General features: G+C 46.6%; 1 long non-coding RNA gene across 1 annotated transcript; it reads left to right on the top strand.

Moving 5' to 3' along the window:
* Nucleotides 1–11,612: 11,612 nt before the first annotated feature.
* LOC139078316 (uncharacterized) lies at nt 11,613–20,972 on the top strand. Its single transcript, XR_011531252.1, has 3 exons — nt 11,613–11,713; nt 11,874–12,075; nt 19,853–20,972. It is a non-coding gene; the product is annotated as an uncharacterized lncRNA (long non-coding RNA).
* Nucleotides 20,973–21,537: the final 565 nt, after the last annotated feature.

The following is a 21,537-nucleotide window of genomic DNA, read 5'->3' as shown; positions in this document are numbered from 1 at the left end:
CAATAAACACATTAAAAGATGTTCAACATCACTAATCATCAGGGAAATGCAAATCAAAACTACACTAAGATACCACCTTACATCTGTTAAAGTGGCTATAATCACTAAGACGAAAAATAACAAACGTTGGAGAGGGTGTGGAGAAAAGGGAACTCTCATACACTGCTGGTGGGAATGCAAACTGGTGAAGCCACTATGGAAAACAGTATGGAGATTCCTCAAAAAACTAAAAATAGAAATACCATATGGCCCAGCCATCCCACTACTGGGCATCTACTCAAACAACTTGAAATCAACAATCCAAAGTAGCCTATGCACCCCTATGTTCACTGCAGCACTATTCACAATAGCCGAGACATGGAAACAACCCAAGTGCCCATCCACTGATGATTGGATAAAGAAGATGTGGTATATATATACAATGGAATACTACTCGGCCAGAAAAAAAGACAAATTCATCCCATTTGCAACAACATGGAAGGACCTGGAAGGAATTATGCTAAGTGAAATAAGCCAGGCTGAGAAAGACAAACAACAGATGCTTTCACTCATATTTGGAATATGAACAAACACATGGACAAAGAAAACAGTTCAACGGTTACCAGTGGAAGTGGGGTAGGGTGTGGGCACAGGGGGTGAAGGGGAGCACTTATGTGGTGACACTCAAGAAATAACGTAAGGGCGGGCCGGTGGCGCAGCGGTTAGGTTCGCACGTTCCACTTTGGCGGCCCGGGGTTCTTCGGTTCGGATCCCAGGTGTGGACATCACACCGCTTGGCAAACCATGCTGTGGTAGGTGCCCCACAGACAAAGTAGAGGAAAATGGGTACGGATGTTAGCTCAGGGCCAGTCTTCCTCAGCAAAAAGAGGAGGATTGGCAGCAGATGTTAGCTCAGGGCTAATCTTCCTCAAAAAAAAAAAAGAAATAGCAAATAGCATACAACTGAAATCTTACATTGATATAAACTATTATGAGCTCAATTTAAAAAAAAAGAAAGAAAATTGGAAGAGAGAGGCTGAAGGGGAGGTCAGAGGGATTTGTGAAGTGAGAAGGAACTATCTTGTGCTGCGGACTGCATTGTGTCCCCCCAAAATTCTTAAGTTGAAGCCCTGACTCCCAATGTGAGTGTAACTGGATATAGGGACTTTGGGAGGTAGCTAAGGTTAAACGAGGTCGTGAGGGTGGGGCCCTGATCCCGCAGGACTATGGCTTTAGGAGAAGAGGGAGCGGGGAGACCTCACGCTCTCCACGCGTGAGGACAGGTGGCAGTGTGGCTGTCTAGAGCCAGCGAGAGGCCTCGCCAGAAACCAGTCCTGACCACACCTTGATCTTCCACTTCCAGCCTCCAGAACTGTGAGAAAATAAACGTCTGTGGTTTAAATCCCCAGCCTATGGATTTTTGTTATTCTGCCTGAGCTGCCGACTGAGACAGCCTGCTGTTGCTGGCTTTGAAGATGCAGGAAGGGTCCGGGAACCAGGAGACGCAGCAGGACTAGCTCCAGCCACAGGGAGGAGCCAGGAAAGGGACTCCCGGAGAACCTCCAGAGGGATCGCAGCCCGCCGGCGCCTTGAGTTTAGCCCCCTGAGTCCCACGCCGGACACGTTTGCTGTAGAACTGTAAGGCGATAGGGGTGTGTCATTTTAAGCCACTAAGTTTGCGGTAATCGTTATGGCAACAATAAGGAACTCATCATACACCAAGACTGAGCGAAGAACTTCAGACTGCTCCTAATCGTAACTTCTGTGATTTTATAGATTCTATCATTTTCTGCTAACCTTTCTAGCACTCTGCAGGCTAGCTAGTCCAACTGTTTTTAAAGTCTTTTGTAATAGCCCCCACCTGTTTTAGATCTCTTTGCCTGGGTCTTCTTTCTCTTCCTTGCCTGTGGACACACAGTGATGGAAACTATCCGTGGAACTCAGGATTCAGCTGTATTGTGGTTTTAGATGAGGTCATAATGTTTTTTGCTTTGTTTCCAAAATTGACATCTTAGGGTGCTTACCCAGCTGTTGTTAGCTGTGTTCATTGTGGCAGCAGATTAAGCCAATGCCTGTGGGAACAATACACCATGGCTCCTTATTGCCTCTGCAGCTGACTTCTCACAGCTATCGTTGCATATGTAGAGTTTGGGTTACGAACTCCCTAAACGTGAAAACATAACTGAGGCTCATCTGCCATCTTTTAACTGGATTATGGTGCCCAGAGGAATTGGCACGCATTTTGCCACCTGGAAGAACTCTACATCACCGGTGAAGCCAGATATTTACCAGCACTCTCTGTTTAGCCATGCTGTAATACGAGTTTTAATAGACACCAGCCCTTCCACTTAACACTTAATTATTTTTCATTCAAGACAAAATCAGCTCATATCTATTGAGTTGTCTGGCCTTAATCCAGTTCCAGGTCATGACAGAGCACTTCCTCTTTCTCCATCTCCTTCCCAGGTCCCCACCGTCACCATTATTGGTAACTTTGTAATAATCTCCTGTGGAAACTTGCAGGAGCTTTTTGTTTCACATATTTTGAATCTGTGTTATTAGGTGCAGACACATTTATCCTGTTACACCTTCCTGATGGATTGACCCTTTCATCAGAGTGAAATGACCCTCTTTATCTCTAGTAACGTGTCTTAACTCAGTCTACTCTGCTCAATAATTAGTATAGATAAACCAACTTTCTTTTGGTTATCGAGTGCATCTATCTTTTTCCAACGGTTCACTTCACACATTTTCTGACTTTAGGTTTAAGCATGTAGTGTATCTTGAAAGCAGCAACAAGTGTTTGCGTGTTTTTTGACACAGTCTGGCAATCTTGGTCTTTTAATTGGATTATTTAATCCATTGGTATTAAATAAAATTCATAATATCTTTGGATATGTTTTCTATCATCTTACTACTGCTTTTTCTTTTGTCCTACATTTATTATCTTCATTTATTCTCTTCATTCTTGCCTTTAGAAAAATTAATCAAACATGTCACATATTCCATTTTGCCCCTCTAATAGCTTGGTGGTTATAAATTATTTTACTATATTTCAAGCTAAATAAACAGTCCTGTGGGACAAATTATAAACCCAGTTTTTGAGTCCAGAAGGCAGTCAGCCTAGAAGATACCAATCTTGAAGCATCTTTTAATGGTGGAGTGAGGACAGGCAGTGGCAATTTTGATGAATTTTCTAGTTTGTAGTCACATGCAAATGCTCACCAAAAGGTCCCTTTACAAAGGAAGATTTTAATGATCACCTGGCTAGGAAGATCCCTTCTGTGGATACCAGTCAGCCTCTTTCCCCAGTCATGCCTGTCACCACCCAGTGGGCTCAGGAACAAAGTGGCTGTGGGGGCAGACAGGGAGGTCACACAGAGCCTCACCAACATGGACTCCCACTCATGAAGACTGACCTGCCCATGGCCACTGCTGACCGCCCATCTGCCCATCGAGCCCTGACATGGCACCACTCCCCTGGGATCGGCCAGCTGCCTAGTGGCAGGTTGATGCCATCAGCCCTCTCCATCATGGGAGGGGCAGTGAATTTCGCTTCCTAGAATAGACACTTAATTCTGGATATGGATTTGCCTTCCCTGCTGAAAATGTTCTGATGAAACTGCCGTCTGTGGATTTACAGAAGACCTTATCCAGCGGCTTGGTATTCACACAGCATTACTTCTGATCAGGAAACTTGATTCACAGCAAAAAAAAAGTCTGGAAATGCGCGCGTGCTTGTGGAATTCAGTGGTCTGACCATATTCTGTACCATCCTGAAGCAGCTGGCTTGAAAGAATGATGAAATGACCTTCTGAAGACTCAGTTACAGTGGCAGCTGAGTGGTGACACCTCACAGGCCTGAGGCGAGGCTCTTCATAAGGCCATCTATGCTCTCCATCAGTGCCCAACATGCGGCGCTGTGTCTCCCACAGCCAAGATTCACAGGTCCAGGAACCAAGGGATGGAAATGGAAGTGTCACCACTCACTCTTAGCCCTAGTGACTAACTAGCAAGATCTTTGCTTCCTGTTCCTGCCACGTTATGCTGTTTTGGCCCAGAGGTCTCAGCTCCAGAGGGAGGAAAGCTTCCAGCAGAAAATACAGTGATTCCATTGGATCGGAAGTGAAGACTGCCACCCAGCCACTTTGGGCTCCTCGTGCCTCTGAGTCAACAGGCAAAGAAGGGAGTTACGGTGCTCCCGACTACAGAGGGAAATTGGACTGAGACTCTAGAATGGTGGTAAGGGAGAGCACATCCAGATGTAGGAAATCCCTTAGGGCATCTTTTAGTATCACCATGTCCTGTGATTAAGGTCAATGGAAAACCACAACAACCCAATCCAGGCAGGACGCATCATGGCCCAGAACCTCCAGGAATGAAGGTTTGGGTCGCCCTTCCAGGAAAACAACCACAACCAGCTGAGGTGCTTGCTGAAGGTAAAAGGAATCCAGGATATTTGGTAGAAGGAGGTGGTTGTGAACACCACGACTGCGCGAGCTGTTACAGAAGCGAGGACTGTAATGGTCGTGACTATTTCCTCCTTACTTTGTCATGAATATGTTTGTGTTATATATACTTATAGCAAGGAAATATCTTTGTTTTCTCTCCTCTCTTACTCCCTTGTCATGTAACGTAAGATGCATTAACTTTATGTATTTAAGCATGTATTCAAGCTTATGCTAATTTTACATCATAGTTTTTAAGTTGTGAGATATCAGAAGAGTAAAGCTCACTAAAGGACTTCACCTCCTCGGGGAAGGGCTGAGTGCATTTGCAGTGTATGCAGGATAGTGAGTCATGTGAGATGGGATTAAGACCTTGTTATTGTCTTTATTTGGAGATGATGTATGGGTTAAGGAGATGCATTTGGAGCCCAAGGTGACAAGCTATAGACTTGTGAAGGTTCATTTTATGTGTCAACTTGACTGGGCTAAGGATGCCAAGATAGCTGGGGAAACACTGCTTCTAGGTGTGTCTGTGAGGGAGTTTCCAGAAGAGATTAGCATTTGAGTCAGAAGACTGAGTAAAGAAGACCGCCCTCACGCCCTCACCAATGTGGGTGGGCCTCATCCAATCCCTTGTGGGCTGGAATAAAACGAGAAGACAGGAAGGTGACTTCCTCTCTGCTTCTGCTGAGACGTCCCCCTTCTCCTGCCCTGGGACACGGGCGCTCTTGATTCTAGGGTGTTTGGACTCAGACCAGGATTTACAGCGTTGTCCCCGACCCTCACCCTCAGATTCTCGGGCCTCCGGCTCCACTGACCTACACCACCGGCTCTCCTGGGTCTCCAGCCTGCAGACAGCGAATCGTGGGACTTCTCAGCCTCCATAACCAATTCTATACTGTGTCCTCTTAGCTATCTGTCTATAGTCTCCTGGTTCTGTTTCTCTGGAGGTCTCAGTTTGATACACTGACTTAGCAGGATTCCTGTTAAATTGGACGACGCAGAGACAAACAAGATTCCAGAAGTCGGTTCTAGTTGAAAAGGAGTTCAGGGGACCCTAGCAGAGTCTGGTCAATGAGAGGCTCTGTGTCTCTGTGACATGACAAATGTGTGTGTGTGTTTGCAAGCCGTCACGTTTGTGATCATCTGTTTTGCAGCATTAAAAATCGATACACCGCCTACAATTCGCCTTCCTCTTTGGTGCCTTTCTGTTTAGTTTCTTCGTCTTCTGCTTACATATCTTAAAAATTGGGCAGACTCCCTGCACCTTCTCTCCAGGATCTGGCCCTTAGACCTTGCTGACTTGGCACTCCTGAATTCCAGTTTTTGTCTCTCCAGACCTGTGGGATTTGTAGAAACTGGTGGCCTCTCTGCCTTTTTCCCGGGACCTGGGGCTCAGTCTCTCCTTCGTGTTAAGAGTCAGCAAATGCCTGGAGGGAAAAGTGGTGGCAGAATGTGGGCTCCCGTTTCTTTGAGATATTCACCCCTGAAGGCCTGGCCACCTTACAGCGCTCCAGCATACCACACAGCTCTTTGTACCTTTTCCTGTGACTTTTCAGACAGAGTGTTAGTCTTACACATCTATTCTATCAAACCCAGAAACAGAAATCTCCCGGACCCTTTCTCCTTAACCTCCCGCGACACTGCATCCTGGATAAGATAAGAAACAGTGCAAAGTCGGAGTCGCTGTGGAGCTTCTGGAAACTGCTTTGTCTTTATCATATGGCTTCTGTAGATTCTAAAGCTCGGTGTTTCTTATCTGGTGTCTGCAGATACCATACAAGTGTTCTAGAAGTTCTCCGAATCTTCAGAGGATGTTTCAAATTTTTTCTTTTCATTTCCAAAATAACCTTTAAAAATCTATCACCAATTATAAAAACAAAGCTCCTCTCTTTGTTTCTCTTTGAGAACATATTCAAAAAAGACTTCAGATTTTTCTACCATAATTTCTCAGCCTCGGGCCACATGTGCTCCTAGGGGACCAACAACCCTTTCTAGGGCTCAAAGAGAACATTATTTCCTTTAGAGGGAATCCCAGCCTCAGTCAAGTGTAACAAAAGCAGGTCTATTTTCCCCAAATTGCTGTGTGCGCCTCCAGTAGTTGGGAGAAGCCTGACTGAGGCCTTCTCTAACTTCTACACTGAGACTCCTGTAATGAGACTGAAGCTTATGTCCTCTGCAGGGATCCCCAAGGGGTAGGTAGCACAGAATGATGCGACATTAGAGCCAAATATTAATAATGCAAGCAACAATATTTTTGGGGTCCCTTGTCTATTCTTTAAAAACATTTGAATTTGCCATCTGCTCAATATCTCTGCTCTTGTTTTAGTGTAAAAATAATCATCCACAGCTCTAAAGTCTCGGGAAAGGAACGATTTTTCTATCGGGGATCTGGATAAGGCCCCAGAGTGCACATGACCCTGAAGCGACCTTGATCTGGCGGCAACCAGGATGGACAGCAGCTCCTGGCCTTCAGGATGGAGTCCCCAGACTTGAGGCAAACTCTTGTTGCCATCTGAAACCCTCATGGTGTCACAGCTCTCTGCAGCTGGGACAAGGCACAGGCTCCTAGGGGAGGGTCCCCAGCTCTTCCTGGCAGCAACCGACACCTTCATTCCTGTTTCCCCTCCTAACTACCTCACTTCACCTGGCTCCTGGTGGTCCCCCACCATCTCAGGTCTTGTCATCCCTCATTTCTGCCTCTCTTGAATGCTCATTGATATCCATTTGATGCTCAGCAGTAGACATCCTGCTTTCTGGGTGCTTGTCTGTGTGGGCTCTGAGCGAGGAGGGGCGCTCTGACAGTGAGCGGCACAGACTCGAGCAGGGCCACCATCACACTTTCCCCCAGTGGCAGTGACAGCCACCAAGAGCAGTTAGCTTAGGAGGCAGCGGGAGCACCCGGGAGAAGACACCCAACTTCGATGACTATTTTGGGTGGTACAGAGTTTTGCAATTGTCATAAAAGAGAATTCCAAAAGTCCATCACTGGGGTGGGGGTCAGAGGGCGTGATAATTGTTATCTCCATGCTCCTTGGCACAAACCTCATCACCTGCCATCCAAGGAGCTGACCTTGTCCTTGATATTTACAGACACTTCTGACAGGAGTGAAAGGAGAGGGGCGCTGGGAGTGGAGGGAGCAGGGAGTGCCCACTAGAGGCCTCCCGCAAATTCCACTTGAGCAAGCCAAGGCTTTATGACCTTGGGAAGGTTGAATGGATTTGCTGAGCCTCAGCATCCACTCTGTAAAATAATGGCAGCACAGCCCGTCTGCTTATGGCGTCCTGCGGTGGGACAGGATGTGTGGGATGACGCACAGCGACTGCGCACAGTGGGGAAGCTCTTTCCTTCTCATATTTTGGTTTTCACATAATTTTATAGCCCATCTTATTCTAAAGATAACTTAATCTAGGTCATCCAGGAGCAGGAAATGCAGCAGCAGAATAGGCACTCAAAGCAGATGGATAAGAAACACAAGGCCAGGAGGGAGGGAAGGACGGCGCTGAAATGGGCCAGTGCTCAGGCGGGAATTCCCGCCACTTGCTCAACTTATCCTTTCCAACTAGGGTCTGCCTGTCAGCACAGGGCCCTGAGCTCAGGCTCTGGTGAAGCCCTTGGATAAAATTAGTGCATTTTCCTAGGACATCCATTTTACTCAGGTTTTTTCAGAGGAACTGATTGCTTTTATATTAAAACAAAAGCTGAGAATTGAGTATAAGGCAAAATTCAAATGATTTATGATTTTGAAGAGTTTACAAGGGGCACCATCATTAATCAAGGGCTTGCATCATCAGTATCTGGTGCCATGCCCGTCTCCTCCCTCCGGAGCCCAGTGGGAACCGGTTTCAGGGATTTGTCCCTCAAGAGGTTTTGTGCGCAAGTTGAAGTCCTCTGCAATTCTTCTGGCAACCACTAGAGGGGCACACACCAGAACTGAGCCACGGAAACACCTGTCTGAGTTTCTGGGAGTTGCTGGCCCAGAGCTGGATCCTGTCTCAACCCACCTGGGTCCCCCATGAGAGCAGATCTGGAGTGTGAACATGCATCTAGGTGTCTACGTGAAAGAGAGAAAGAAGTGTCTTTTCAGATGCCACCTCCAATCTATTGCAGGAAACCCTGAAGACCACGAGGCTTCCTGATGCTGACCCACCGTGGTGCACAGCCTCAGGGGCTGTTGAACAGTGCCCAGGGGAGCACCGACTGTGCAGGAAATGGAGCTCCTCGGGGTAGGGCCAGGCGGTGGAGGAGTATAAGGGTGTGACAGTCGAGGCGGATGTTTCGTAGGTGCTGGAACACAGCAGGGATGCTGCAGGGACAATGCCACCGATGTACCTGAACTGAGGACTCAGAGGTAAGAGGTGAGCACCCATGGGGAGGGGACAATCTCTCCATTTATCTCAATTCTTTTACTTTGCCCCTCAAAACAGGGTTTCACAATTTATTCCCTAACATAGGGATGTTTGTTGTGACAGAACAAAAATGTTTCTATTAGTTTCCCATTTCAAGTTAAGAGAAGCCCTGAGGCTTGTCTTGTGGCCTCACAGATGCCCAGCACCAGGCCGAGTTCCCCTGAGGGTGAGCAGCCCAGGCTGACAGGTCGGGCTCAGAGACAGTGAGTGGGCCCAGGACAGGTGGCTGGGCAGGTTGCCTTCCTGTCCTGACTCGTGTTCACTCGGTATACCAGCCCTTTCTTTCTTACCCACTGTGGTCTGTGTCCTGCTGCCTGAAGCTGTGGGCCATGGCGGGCCCCCCAGGACAGATATGTACCAGTGATGACCGAGTGACACATGGCTGCCTCTGTAGGGGTCTGTCCTGTGCAGGACTTCGGGGCTGCAGGTGCCTCACACACTCTCTGCTGCTCCATCCTCCCTAAACCCACCGGACAGGACCAGGGCTCCTGGAAGAAAGGGCTGATTCCACTTCTGGGACAGGAAACATATGCGCTGAGCCTGGAACATCCTGTCACCCCAGAAGGCAAGGGTGCTCTCAGTCTCCGGGGGTCCTGTCCAGAGGATTCAGGGGCCCACCTGAAGAGGCTCCTATTGGCCTCCATGAGGGAATTGGACCATCCAGAAGAATATGGTGGGTGGCTGAATACATCAACTTTATAAAAGTCCATGAGTTTATACTGGGGGAAAAAACTTTCAAATTGCTAGGACACCAACTCTGCACTATGAAAATGATAAAGGGAAAAAAATAAAGCATTCATCCTGCTGTCTCTATACAAACCATCCTCCAGGATAACCAAAGAGTTGAGGAGGAAGAGTTCTCCCTGTTCTTATTAATGGGAGAATTCCAGTTTAAAAATGCTGCCAAAATGATACAATCAGGGAATCACCATTTTGCAGTTTCTAGTGAAATGAAGGATCTGGGCAATATTCATGAGAGCCTGCTCACACCATGGGTGACAGGTGGACAGGGAACTTAGGATGAAAGGACCCAACTCCACCGCCCAAAGGTAACAGCCCAGAGAGAGATGCCCTGGTATTCTCTGCCTCTGGCGGGGAGGCAGCAGGAACGCATACCTGACTCGTGTGGAAGTCTTCCCAAGCAATCGGACCTGGCATTACTGAAGCTTCTCTATCTAAAGAGCTGGTCCCAGGAAATACAGGGTTGCTGGGTCAGCTGAACAGCACCTGGGGGTGCCCTATAACATGGCAAGGATTCAACCTCTTCAATAGATGAATGTAAGGCCCCACTGCTGGCAAAAAAAAAGAAACAAAACAAAAAAACAAAAAAAAACCCCAACAAATAAGTAAATAAGTAAAAATGAGAGAAGAAGGGAACTCTGCAAGTGAAAAGGCCCTTTAGAGCCATATTATCCAACACAAATGCAGCATCCTTGCTTGGATGTGGGTTTGAATGAACCAGCTGCAAAGAGGCCTTTATGAGATCATCAAGAAGTTATAAAAGCTGAATTGGCTATGAAGGGACGGGTGGTCATTGTGTCAGGTGTGCCGATGCTGTTATGGTTATGGTAAACGATTTAAGTCCTCTTCAGAAGAGACACTTACTGTATGATTTACAGGTGAAACCATACAACGTCTGGGATTTGCTCTAAGATACTTTAAGAAAACGGGGCGGGGGGTGGTTATAGGTGGGATGGATATAACAAAATTGGCCAAGTATTGGACCCTGTTGGGGCTTCCAGAAGGGTACATGGATGTTCATTTTCATATCCTCTTTACTCCGCGAGGCTTGAACTTTTCCAGAACAAACAGGAATATTTACACCCCTGTGCTTTTCTCTTGGAGACACGAGGAATCCAGGACATGATCGCGGTCCCCTTCAGCGGCTGCTGGAAAGACCGCCGCGGAGCTGCTGGAGACCGGAGGCAGCTCCTCGTAGAAGCTGCGCCAGGCGACGGCAGAGGGCGGGGCGGGGCCCGCGGCGGAGCCCAGGCTTCTGCGGAATCTTTTACAAGTCATGGAACTTTCCGTATTAATTGCTACATAATGATTCCAAATTAAATGCTTACTTAGGGATGTTTGGTCAAAAAAAAGAAGTTAAAGTAGAATTTTGTATTTTCAAATGTTCAAGGTCAACGATGTACCAGGTTTGTACCCCGACTTCACATAACCCCCAGGCCTGCCAAGGACGCTGAGGTTGGTGAGCGACCCTCACGCTGAGAACCAGGAGCTCAGAGCCCACGTGGGCCACCTGACGGGTGGGTGACCTGAGCCTTGGTCCGGGCCATTTCATGCCCCGAGCTTTGTTTTTCTTATTTTCTGCCCGCTCCCCATCTGCGTCCCTCCTCTCTCTTTTGTGCCCTCTGAGCCCCCGCACTCCTCTGTCAGAAGGAAGGAGCCAGAACAATCACCTAACAGTGACAGTGTGATTATCAGTTACCTTCCATCTACTGAAGACCCTGCATGCTGCGCACCCTCCAGCCTTCAGTGTCCCGGGTGCACTGAAGTGGCGGCCACGCTCTCCATTTGCGAGGGCACAGATGCTCAGAGCGGGCACCGGCGGCAGAGCTCACTTGCTGCGCTGGAACCAGGCACAGTCTGCCTTGGGGTGGGCCCACCTGGGCGGCCAGGGACCAGCGCATCCTCAGCGCCCGGAGTCACCGGGGCTCCTCCTGCCGCGCCCACTGGCGTGGAGCGCAGACCCCCAACCCCCGCCCCGCCCCGCCCCCGGCCCCTGGGGAGGCCGGAGATGACCCCCTGGTGCTTCAGGGGCCGCGCAGGCAGAGAAGAGACCAACCCCGCGGCGCCCTCCCACACCGAGCGGTGGTATTCCTCCAGAGCAATGAGGCTGCTCTTGCCTCGTGGCCCCTGAATGGGTAACTCAGGCTTTCTTAATTTCACTTTTGCAGACCCGGGCGGACATGGGGGGAGTGTTTGGGATGAGAAGATTGTGGGGCACTTCCTGAGAAAGTTTTCATATCGCAGTTTTTTTGTTTTTGTTTTTTTGTTTTTTTTTTGCGATGAAACGTAAAACAGCAAAAATGACAAAACCGGTTCCAGCAGCCTGATGACGTCCCGCTGCGGCAGTTGCGATGCCCCCTCGAGGGGCGTGTTCACGGTCCAGCGTTTTATAGGCTTCAATCTGTGTTCTTCTACTTCGTCTGCTCGCATGGTCTGGGGGACTTGGAGAATGTTTTTCCCTCAACACAAACTTGGCTCGAGTTAGAGGAACACGGAGGTAAGTAATCAGGGTTCTCCTTTGTAGCTGCTAGAAAACAGACACATTCCATTGCTCGATTTTTCTCTAAGTCAGCACTTCTCAAACGTTTTTGTCTTGTGACCCCTCTGCACTCTTAAAAAACGTTGAGGGTCCTAAGAGCTTTGGCTTATGCAGAGGAGAGAGAGACAGAGAAACTGCATTTGGTCTAAAGACTTATGATTTAAAAATCTTATGTATTATCATGTATAAAAAGACAGGTATTATTTTTTTAAAAAAATTAATAGACCACCACACTGCTGGTGAGAGCGTAAAGGGTGCAGCCCTTTTGGGAAACAGGACGGCAGCATCGTATAGAGTTACACACACGCTGATCACAGACCTGGCGATTGCACTCCTACAGTTTATCCAAGAGGAATGAAAACACACATACACATAAAAAAATGCAAGTGTATTATTCATATTCAGCATTATTCATAATAGCAAAAATTGGTGAACGCGTAGCAAATTGTGGCACATCCAAACTCAGTAATAAAAATGGACAAAATATTAATTCATACACTAGTGTGAATGAATCTCAAAAAACATCATCTCTAATATGTAGAGAAATCCTAAAACCTGAGAAGAGTTCAGGCAAAACGTGACATTTAAGAAACAAGATAAAGCTGGAAACAGGATTCACAGGAAAATAAATGCAAATGGCGTTTAATCATATGAAAAGATACTCAGCCTCATTTACAATATGAGGGACACAAAGTTGCCCTGAGATATTGTCACTTAAATTGAAAAAAATTTGTAGCGCGCCCTGTTGTTGATGCTGTGGAGAAACAGACGCTCCAGTGTTGCCGGTGGGAGTCACCTCCCCAGCAGAGGGCAGTGCGGCAAAATGTGGGACAATTTCGACTCTGTGCCTTTACCTTCACCTATCTATCTTGCTTCTAGGACTCTCCCCAAAGAAACGCAGGAAAAAAATATCAAAAGAGGCATACAAAACGGACATAGAAATATATCCACATATGTACTTATATCAGCAAAACGAAACAACAGAAATGCAAGCCGAAATCTAGTAAACTTGGTGACTTCTGGTGGCAGGAAGGACTAGGATGGAGGAGGCAGAGATGATGCATGACGTCTCTGGATATAATTTTCATATAGTTTTGATCTTGGAACCATGTAAATGTTTTGTATAAATTTAAAAGGACAACATTTAAAAAGAAAGAAGAAATTCCTAAAATTTGAAAAAAAAAAAATAAACAAGCCTAAAATGCTATCAGAGGGCTGCCCCAGTGGCGTAGTGGTTAAGTCTGGGCACTCTGCTTCGGTGGCCTGGGGTTCGCATCCCTGGTGTGGACCTACACACTGCTCATCAAGCCATGCTGTGGCAGCTGTCCCACATACAAAATAGACGAAGACTGGCACAGGTGTTAGCTCAGGGACAATCTTCCTGAAGCAAAAAGAGGAAGATTGGCAACAGATGTTAGCTCAGGGTCAATCCTCCTCACCAAAAAAAAAAAAAAAAAAAAAGCTATCAGTCTGGTAGCATCAGCACATGGAGAAAATCATTGGTTCAATTGACTTTCGGATACATATTCCTAATAGGATGTACTCTAAGGACAAAAATGCCTCAGAGAAATTTAAATCTGAATTCATTGTTGGTGTGGTTATTTTGAAACTGTTGTAGATGTATTATGGGATAAAGCAAATGACTATGTTAATGTTGTTAGGAACCTCAATTTCCAGCCTAAGAGAAAAATTTTAAATCAAAGAAGTAACTTCCTGTAATCTTAATGAATTGAAAATATTAGTATAAACATGTTTTCTTTAAGAAATGCTTTCTTTCTCTGTCTACTAAAAAGCTTTAGAAGGCTACAGCCCAGTAGTATTTAAAAATGAGAACGCCTGGCATACGCACCGTACTCCCTAAACACTGTCTCCATCTTCTTATTCTGAAAAATGATAAATAGCTGGAAAGAATGAAACCCTTACCTTGACTCTCTTGTATGGGCTGGACTATATTTTGGAGTAACAAAATTGGTGACGAGGGAAAGTCTTCTTTAGAGTAAAGTGCCCCCTAATAAATTGAGGGGCAATGACAGGCTTGTGAAACTGACCCTTTGCTCCCCTAACAATAATGGATCTGAGCCCTCATTGTCAACGGACACTGAAACCACGAAGTGCACTATTGCTGAGACCATTACGGGGCTCGATCAGGCTGACGATGTGTGAAGTTGTTGTTCAAGTTCACCATCATGAAAATGAGACGATGGAACATACGCCACATGGTGCAATGCCCATCTCTGAAAGATTCTTGCCTTATAAATTGAAGCTGAATCTAATGATGCTTCTGGATATAGATATCTATTTGTATAAACTACAAAATATAGAGGAAAGGTTTAAATTATGGTAAAAGGAAGTCTTAAACCAAATCCAGAACATGAGCCCTTCTGACAACTAGATGGCAGGGTGTGCACTGGAGTGGGGTGGGGTGTGTGTGTGTGGAGCAAGGGGCTGGGTATGCAGTAGGAGGGAGTTAAGAACAGGGCACCAAAAAGGAAATGCACATGGCCGTAAGTAGATATAAAGAGGCTCAACTTGGCTTATAGCAGAAGAAATGCTGATTAAAATTAATTGGTGTGCCATTTCTCTTCAGTTATTTGCCTCATGTCCAAAAGTGTGACCCCCTTCTCTGTGGAATGTGCATTCTCACAGTCGCTGGTTGGAGAGAAAAGTAGTACAACTCCTATGAAGGGAATTTGACGTTTCTTTGTTTAGAAAAACGATCCACGCATATGGCTTTTAACCCAGCAATCCAGCCTCTAAGAATTTATCCTAAAGATTCATGGGAAAAAATACAAAAAGCCATATGCGTAAGGCTAGTCACTGCAGCTTTTTTTGCACCATCGAACATCCAAAAATATCCAGATGCCCATGAGGAGGGGACTGGTGGGGATACCAGGCACATCCCCTCAACGGAGGGTCATCAGCGGACGAAGGTGTGAGGAGTGTTTTTACCACTGCGGAGGGATTCAGGATGTGTTCTTAATCACAAAATGCAAATTGAGGAATGCGTGTATAGTATGTTACTATTTGTCTTAGGGTGGGGCCCACGATTATACCTGCATGTGTTTGTGTGCCTGTGTGCATATCCTTGCCCATATTTTAAAAAGGAGGGAAAACCAAAAGGATTAAAAATATGTCTACTTACAGAAAGACAAGGACCCAGGGTAGAGAGGACAGGAATAGGATTAAACTGATCAGGATGTGTCCTGAGTGTAGATATGTAAATATTTTTATAATATGTAAAATTAACAGTTAACAATTAATAATAAAATTATGTAACTACATATTAATATTATTTAATAATAATATATAGACAATTATTTTAAAAACTCAATCCCTAATAACTGCAATGGAGACAAGACAGCTACACCTGTGTGTTCAGAGTTGGTAGAGTAGCTACATGAAGGAGCTCTCCTTGCTGACTTTAAAACAGTTATTTGACTGTATATCTTCAGTAAATTATACTAAAAAGAAAAAAAACCTTGGAAAAATCTTAAACTGGTAGTGTTGTATGTTGATTCTGAGAGCGTTTGGTGTACACTGTGGGGGAATGCAATGAGGGATTGCTTTGCCATAGGGAGCTGGAAATTTTAGAATGGGAGAAAGAAGATGCAGACGCAAGGTCAGTGGGATCAGTGAAATTCCCAGAAGTCTGAATTTGATTTGAAAGTATCAGTGGGAATTCAGAATGTATTTTATCTTTAAAATATGTATATTTGCAGGTTCTCTCCACTGACAAGGCCTAGAAACAATGGCCCGGACAATGAGTGAACACCCCCAGCACATATACTGTGGTCTCATTTTCCTCTAAAATGAACCAGAACTCCGTAGAGAAAGACCTGATTCCAGGTCTGGGGCAAGAAATGTTCCGATGATCCTAGAATATTACATTTTCAAAGCCTGCTAAGGTTGTTTAAAAATGGCTCAGGTGCCAACCTGTATAAGCTCTATCCCAAAATGGGCTAATTGAAGCATCAGTAAGAACAATAACTTCAATGAATTGAAATACATCAACAATGTTTAAGTGACCAAGATCATAGTGTTACTAAACAAAACCTTATTGGTGATGTGTTAATTTAAGGAGCCTAGGAAAACAACTTAATAATTTGAAAACTGGTTTAAAAAAAGAGAGAGGATCAAGTCTTTTCCTGCCTTTCCTATACCAACTATACCACAGGGTAACCAAATAATTGGTGTTCTTGAAGGAAATCTGTCTTTATTAAATATTTCAGCTCCAAGTAATAAATGCAGAGGAAATGACGGAATTAGAATATCACTATGTTGCAACTCCTAATGAAATAACAGATTAGGCAACAGCCATAAAGGGCTCCAAACATCATAAAGTGAGGGACAGACATCACATGTTCCTGGTGCGCGTAGACAACTTCTCCTATGAGATACTCTTGTCCCCTGGCTCCCCCAAAACCAATCAAACTTGAACCTAATCAAGCCTCGAGGTCTAGCCATCAGTTTACAGAAAGTACAGACATACGAGGGACAGAGGAATGTGTTCAAAGACCAGGAGCAAAGTCCAAATTGCAGGAAACTTTCCAGACAAATGACCTGATTTTGTTAACAGACAGATTGCAAGAGGTTATGGATCACAGATTATGAGACTGAAAAGATATGCCAACCAACTGCAAGGAAAATATCTTATGTGGGTCCTGATTTGAATGAGCAACTGCTCAAAAGGACAACTGGGCCATCGTCAGAGGAATACAACCAGTGACTGGCAGAGTAAGCCCCCACACACACCTGCCAAGACGTCTGGTCCTAATCCCCGGACCCTGGAGTATGTTAGGTTACTTGGCAAAAGAGAGTTAAGTCTTAAAATAGATTATCCTGGATCATCAGGTGGGCCCACTGTCATCACAGGGTCCTTTAAAGCAAAAGGGAGACAGAAGAAGAGTCCAGGTCAGAGTGATGAGATGTGAGAGAGATTACACTGGCCGTTGCCAGCTTTGAAGAGGCAGGGAGGGGCCGTGAGCAAGGAACGCAGGTGGCCTCTAGAAGCTGGAGACGGCACGGACATGGATTCTCCTTAGGGCGCCTGAAGGAACCAGCCCTGCTGACTCTGATTTTAGCCCAGCGAGACCCATTTCTGGCTTCTGACCTCCAGAACCTAAGATAAAAACTTGGTGTTCTTTAAGCGACTGTCTGTGGCAATTAGTTACAGCAGCAACAGAAAACTAACACAGGTGTCAACAGGTTTCACTTCAGAGGCCACATCTGGCTGGGTGGTAATGGCTTCCTGGAGCCCAGTCCTGAAGATGGCAAGGCCTCACTGTCCTGGGTGAAAATATTCATGCCTGCGTCAGTTTTCTTTGCTGAACAACAAATCACCACAAAGTCAGCAGCTTTAAACAACACCCATTCATTGTCTCACTGATCCACGGGTCAGGAGTCCGGGTATGGCTTAGCTGGGTTGCTGCTCGGGGTCTCACCAGGCTGCAACCAGGGAGGGGCTGGGCTGGGTGCTCAGCCGGAGGCTCAGCCGGGGAAGAACCACTTCCAGGGTCATTGCGGTGCCTGTGGGCAGCACTCCTTTGCCTGAGGCTCTGGCTCCTTACTGGCCCTTAGTCCCCAGGTCCTAGAGGCACTTGCAGGTCTCTGCTACTTGGCCTGCTCCATAAGCAGTTCACAACGTGGCTGCCTGCTTCTGCAAGGCAGCAGGAGAGTCTCTCTCCACTCTGCTGAGATGGAGTCTTATATTTATATAATGTCACCCAATCAAGGGAGTCACATTCCCACCACCTTTGTCATATTCTGTTTGGCCAGAATCATGTCACAGGTGCCACCCACACTCAAGGGGAGGGTCATAAGACCAAGACACAGAGATCATGGGACTGTCGTAGAGTTCTGCCTGTCGCCACGATTGCTGAGGGATCTCTGCCTGACAAGAGGGGAGTGGGGGTGGTGGCACACGAGCTGCTTGTTTGTACATTTTGATCTGCAGCAGCAGCTCTCAACCCAGGCTATCAGGCAGAATCAACTGGGTTGATTTTTTTTTTTTAAAGATCTTATTTTTTCCTTTTTCTCCCCAAAGCCCCCCAGTACATAGTTGTGTATTCCTCGTTGTGGGTCCTTCTAGTTGTGGCATGTGGGACGCCGCCTCAGCGTGGCTTGATGAGCAGTGCCATGTCCGCGCCCAGGATTCGAACCAACGAAACACTGGGCCGCCTGCAGCGGAGTGCACAGACTTAACCACTCGGCCACGGGGCCAGCCCCACAACTGGGTTGATTTTTTTAAAAAATATAGATGCCCAGTTAACACTGGAACAATTAAATGAGAAGAACTGAGCATCAGTATATTGAAAAGTCTCCTCCCACCAGGCCCATATACCTCCAATAGGCAGCCTAGGTCGCGTTGTGGTTTCCTGGAGGAGAGAATCATTGCTTGGAACTGGAACACAGTGGGGCACAGGGCGGAGGCATGAGGTGGCACCACAGCTGGTGGAGCTGTGAACAGAAGTGGAAGAAAGAGTGGCCCAACGACAGAGATGACAAAATCCATGCAAATTGATCAGGAAGAGCTGTGCTCAGAACAGTTGCTTTTCTCTTCTCTTCTGGCACAGAGGCCTCCAGGGAGCACGGCCCCTGTGAGCGAGACCTCGGTAGGGCCCTGCAATCTCCCCTCCCCATCCCGCTAAGGTAGACAGAGCACACTCGCCAGAACCCTCGGAGGACGGGCCACAGCGTAGGGGGCAAGGCAAGCATTCTGTTTCTTAGCATTGTTTTCAGTTTCTCGTAAACTTTAAGGGATTTTCACATTGTACTCCCTATTAAAGGCATGCTCCTTTCAATACAAAAAGAGGTAGATAGGTAGATAGATAGATAGATAGATAATTTTAAGAGCATTGATGTGAAAGATATGTCAGTTTACTCTGGACTTTACATGAGCCCAGAACATGGCCAAATCCCAGGGAGTACATGGGGGCCCCAGTCCCAGGGCTGGAGCTCTAAGCACATATGTGTTCTACCCCCTGCCATGTGCTCCAACCTCACCTGGGGTCCATGTCACGCCCTGACCTATTGCCTCCCCTTTATCAGCCTCTCCAAGTCGCTGTCCTGCTGCTCTAATTTCATGCCATTGTGGGGCCTCGGGAACCCTCTTTGAAAGAGAAGGGAGCCTGGAAAACACAACAAAGGTGGTTTGATTAGCTAGGAGCTGGCAGTGCACGGGGTGGTTATTACATGCCCGCCACGGAGGTCTTCACACTCTCCCCTTCACCCACACCAACGGCGTGGATATTATTCTGATTTGATAGAGGACACAGAGGCCAGAAGGATAATGTGCTTATGCTGTGCATTTGTGCTGTGACAGGATCTGGTCAGACCAGATATGAGTGCAGAGACACAAGAGCATCATTGCACTTTGGCAGTTGGGAGTGTGTGTGGAGGCAGCGGGCCCGCCCCATTGGGCAGGAAGACTAAGAGTGATTAGTGATCTATTAGCGATCAGTGATTAGTGATGCTGACAGGACAACAAAGGGTGCCGGGCAGGGAAGGTGGTCACAGCATCAGACCTATCCTGTGTTAGGGCCAGGGCAGCGCAAGTGTGGGGCCTGGGGCAGAGAGGCAGTGAAGCCACCACCAGCCCCACCACAATGCTACAATAAAAGCAGCAGTATCGATCTGGCAGGTGCTGCTTCTCCTGAAAAGATACGTCAACCAATTGCAATGTCTGCTTGCCTGTTTCGCTTTTATCTTCCTTGAACTTCCCTGCATTTCTCGATAGGTATCTGTGGACCCTTGAAAATGTGGCATGTGATGATTCCACGAGGAATTTTTTAAAACTGTCAAAATTGACTCTAGTGGAGCCATTTTAAGATGGAATCAGAGCCGCTTTTCCAGAGAAACCGCCTTGCTGTTCTCAACCTTGGACTGGGCCAAACCTCCGGACTGGGCCAAAATGGCAGCTGTTTTACAAACCATTGTTTGAGACGTCTGTAGGAGAATGGACCTCCTGGTCACAAAGACTGAGGGCTGCAGACTTCCTGAAGAATCAGCAGTCAATCAATGTTTAGCCAAGACGAGCTTCTGCCTCCGCCTCCGATTAGAATTCTTTGTAATACAACCTCTCTCTGCCTTTAAAAGCCCCTGACTTTTACTCCCTAACGGGACATTATGTGGGTTTCTACCTGAGTCTGTGCTCCCCAAGTTGCAATTCTTGAGATCCCCAAATAGACTTTTTGCTTCTCCTGTAGTTTATGTCTCGGTTATTTGTTGACAAAATTGATATTTTACCGCATAGAAAAATGCCAGTCCTCCACTGCAGTGTACAATGACAATTCAAAGGCTGTTTTATAGTCTAAAACTTCAAGGTTTAAAATTGGAGCTACTAGAGTCTAACACCTTCCCTGAGGTCTTCCTAAAGGCCCAGGAGACCGCGGAGCTCGTGAGGGAGCCTGAGGGGTCCCAGGCACTTGGCGTTTCAAGGCTTCTTGTTTTCTCTTAGACGAGCATTCTCAATTTTTCTTAAAAATGCTTTAAGATTTGTGTTCTACCAAACAATATGACTGCATTTGTTTTAACATCAAAAGTATCAATTTTGTGTGAATTTCAGTGAAAGAGCAGGGAGCGTGGTAATGTCTGGGTTAAACCGCTCTGTGTGGGGCGCCAGAGTGCCCTCATGTGTGAAACACACTGGATTGTTCTGAAGATAAACAGATTTGCAGAAACTCAAGCAAAGGACGTAGAATAACTCCTGGCACCGCGTGAGGACACCATGCATATTGTCCTCTACTGCTGGCACCACTGCTATGGCCTGATGTCACATAATGCCAGGGCGTAGTGAGGACCCCGGGCCGGGGCAAACTCTGCGTTGAAGAGAAGAGAGCGGAGAGAAAAGGCTAGGTGAGCAGAGCCTACGTCAGCCCCAGTGCTGGGGTCACCTCTCTATACACTTAACTTGGTGTCTCATTTCACTTGCCTTTCTCATCACTTCTAATGCCTGGGCTGTTGCTTTATTTTATGTTCCTACACGGGCCCTCATGATGCATGTTAGAAGAAGGTGGGGATGAGAATAAATTAGAATTACAATGAAAGTCGAGAAGAATAATGGATTCCCTGTGTCGAGGGTCTTCTACCTGCGTGCCAAGCTCAATGCCAAGTCTCAGCTTCCCTCGGCACCCTCTCTAAATGCAGACGGGAGCTACAAGAATTGTCCCATTTCAGAAAGCTCATCACTGAGACTCAGAAAGTCATCTAATCTATCCTACACCCCACAGTTACTGAAAAGCTGGCATAGAATTCATTCATTCATTCATTCAGTGTCAGTCGGTCAGTCGGCCAGTCCGTCCACTCGTGCTCCAGGTTTGTAGTGAGCACCAGCCACGTGTGGGTGAGGAGCTGGGATGCACCAGTGAACACAGCAGACACAGTCCTGCCCTCACGGAGCTCTCAGCCACCCTGGGAAGACAG

This window comes from Equus przewalskii, chromosome 21 (assembly GCF_037783145.1).
Source record: "Equus przewalskii isolate Varuska chromosome 21, EquPr2, whole genome shotgun sequence".
NCBI lineage: Eukaryota > Metazoa > Chordata > Mammalia > Perissodactyla > Equidae > Equus > Equus przewalskii.
Note: the sequence above shows the minus strand (reverse complement) of the source record. Positions and strands in the feature narration are given on the sequence as shown.